This window comes from Onychomys torridus, chromosome 2, assembly GCF_903995425.1.
Source record: "Onychomys torridus chromosome 2, mOncTor1.1, whole genome shotgun sequence".
Lineage (NCBI taxonomy): Eukaryota > Metazoa > Chordata > Mammalia > Rodentia > Cricetidae > Onychomys > Onychomys torridus.
In genome coordinates this window covers 112,061,381-112,064,479 of record NC_050444.1, presented here as the reverse complement: position 1 = coordinate 112,064,479, position 3,099 = coordinate 112,061,381, and the positions used below count along the sequence as shown (strand labels likewise).

Genomic DNA, 3,099 nt, shown 5'->3' with positions numbered 1-3,099 from the left:
ACCAGATTTGGTGTAATATTTTGCAACAGTAGAAAACACACTTAAGGACTACACACTAACATAATACAACCCAGAAAAGAGGGCATGTGGAGGCTACAGGCACAAACTGAGTCTTTACAATGAACTACAGGACTGGCCAAGACCCTGTTGTGCTGGAGACAGGACAAGCAGTACTATATCTGAGTACTGTATCTGGCGATGTCATATTCCTGCCCCAGGACCTCCTGGCAGCAAAACCTGTAGGACACTTTCTCATCTTCACACAACAGGAGGATGACTTATACCTAGTCATCCCAATGAGCAGAGGTTGAACCATTGCGTCTTTGTGGCTTCACTGGTTCTTTTCTCAAGCTGCTCAAACGACAGCAACAATTAGTGAACAATGTCCCATAGTTTCTGCGTGATATGGGCACCTTCCAGGGCATAGATTCGGGTTTCTATCAGTCTGTCTTGGCTGCAGTTCTGTAGACCACTCCACAAGAGTGGGTGATGACAGCAGCTAGCCCAAACCTAAGATATCTTCCCTTTATCCATGGAGGCTCTTATTTAAGACCTTGTTCCTGTGAACACACTTGGGGCACAGCATGTTGTCCTCCAGGTGTGGGGGTGGAAAGTTGCAGGCTGGAAGCAGGAAGAGGGCAATCACTTTCCCTTTCTTCTCAGGGACCCAGGCCTGTCTGGCATGGAACTGAAGCCGAACCCAACCACTTGAGTTTGCAGGAAGGCTTCTCCCATGAACCACACACACACCACATTTCCCCATAGGTCTCTGATGTTGCCGTGGATGGCACTGACTCATTTTTCTTAATTGGCTGCAATTCTGGCCCAAGATGCCAACACGGCCTCCGAGGCAGTTGTCTTCACAACAGTGGTGCTGACTTCTTCATAGAGGACAGGAGGATCAGTAAGGGCAGGTACCTGCTCCTCAGGTACAGGTACAGGGACCACTTCAAGGGGAACTGTCATCTGAGGACAAGGCACTTCTCCCTCCTCTGTCTTCATTTTTTTTCGAAATGTCTTCACTCTTGTCTCTTTGGGTGTCTCAGGAACATTCTTTAAATCAGGCTTCCTACGCATGGGTCTTGGAGTCTTGGCATCTCCTGCTTCCTTCTTTGGTATACAATTGTTGTCTTTCTCTGTTTTTTCGCTGGCGTCTTTGCAAAGGACATGCTTGGTTGACTAGACATCTGGCAGTCTACTTCCCTTTCTCCTGTGCCGCTCCGCTCCTTACTTCCAGCACCCTCCATCTTCAAATTAGATGAACCCGCTGAAAGAAAAACCCATTCTATTTTCATATCACCATATCTCCTATGATCTGTCCTTTGCCTCATCCCCTCTCTCAGTATCTGATTTTAGCCTCCCTTGGTCTCATTTCTAGTTTGGATCAGAGGTTACCCACATTTACTCCCATTTATATAAGTTACAATCTGGGGTCTGTATATGAGAAAAAATATACTTTTTTTGTCTTTCTAAGTTAGGGTCATCTCACTTACATAATATTTCCTAGACCCATCTATTTTCCTGAGAACTTCAGAATTCCATGTTTCTTTAGAGCTAAGTAAACTTACTTTGTGTGTATGTACCTTGTTTTCATTATGCATTCATTTGTGGGTGCGCATATATTGTTCAGTTTACTTGATATTGTAAATTGAGCACCAGTAAACACAGATTGTGAAGCATCTCTGCCATAGAACATGGAGGCTTTTAGATGTATGCTCAGGAATAGAAAAGCTAGGTTACATAGTATTTCTATATTTAATATTTTTAGGAACCTCCTCGTGCATTTCCACAATGGCTGTACTAGTTTACACTGCCACCGTCAGTGACCAGGACTTCCTCTTTCCACACAGCCTTGCTAGATTAGTTGTCAATCTTCTTAATGCTAGCCCTTCTGACTAGGGAAAAATGGTGTCTCAAGGTAGTTTTAATCTGTATTTCCCTGGTGGCTAGGGATAGTTACTAACAAAGTCTATCAAACATTTAAGGGAGATCTAATATGAACACTTCTCTTAAAGAGAAGGAACACTACCAAATTCATTCAATGAAGCCTGTATTTTCTGATACTAAAACCAGAGAACACAAACAAAACAGAAAACAACAGATTACTTTTCTTATTGATTATGGATACAAAAAAATCTCAAGAAAACACTCACAAGTCAAATCTGAGAACATATTAAGAAGATTATATGTCAAGACAAAGTGGATTTTTATCCCACAGATACAAGGTTATTTCAATGTACACAAAGCAATAAATACAATACAGCATTATAAATAAACTTCAGTATGAAAATCATATAATCATCTTCATAGATACAGAAAAGGCACAAAATTAATAAAATTCAATATACTTCCATAATAAAAGCCCTGGGGAAATGAGAACCAGATGGACCATACATCAAAATAATAAGGACCATATATGACAGACATTTAGCCAAAATTATATTAAACAGAGGAAAAACTGAGAGCATGTCTGCTCTCCAGAACAAGACAAGCTTGCCTCTCTTACTCAGCATAGTATTTGAAGCCTTATTGAACAATAAGACATGAGAAAGACATAAAATTAGAAAAGGAAAATTTCGATTATCCTATTTTCACACATTATTCTATAGTTATAAGATCCCATAGAACCCATCAGAAATCTCTTATGTCTAATAAACAATATCAGTAAAATTGCAAGACATAAAACCAGTAGCTTTCATCTGTACAAATAATGAATTCACAAAGAAAGAAATTTTAAAAAATATCTCATTCACAATAGCTAAAAAAAAAAAAAAAAAAGGCCTCTGGCAGCAGATAGGAGCCCAAAATTATGCAGAGAAAGAGTCTACCTTCAAAGACTCCATCTGGTCATTCCTCTTGGAGATTAGGAAACCCTGTGGAAGAGAGGGAGGAAAGACTGTAGGACTCACAGAGGCTAGAGGACACCAGAAGAACATGTCCCACCAAATCAACTAATCAGGGCTCACATGGGCTCACAGGGACTGAAATGGTCCTGCATGGGTCTGGACCAGGTCCTCTGCATGTATGTTATGGCTGTTAGCTTGGTGTTCTTGTGAGACTCCTAACAGTGGGAGTTGGTATATCCCTGACTCTTTTGCC

At 40.9% G+C, this 3,099-nt stretch overlaps 1 pseudogene; it reads right to left on the bottom strand.

The window, feature by feature from the left end:
* Positions 1-526: 526 nt before the first annotated feature.
* On the bottom strand, positions 527-1,247 carry LOC118577329 (annotated as a pseudogene).
* Between the last annotated feature and the right edge of the window lie 1,852 nt (positions 1,248-3,099).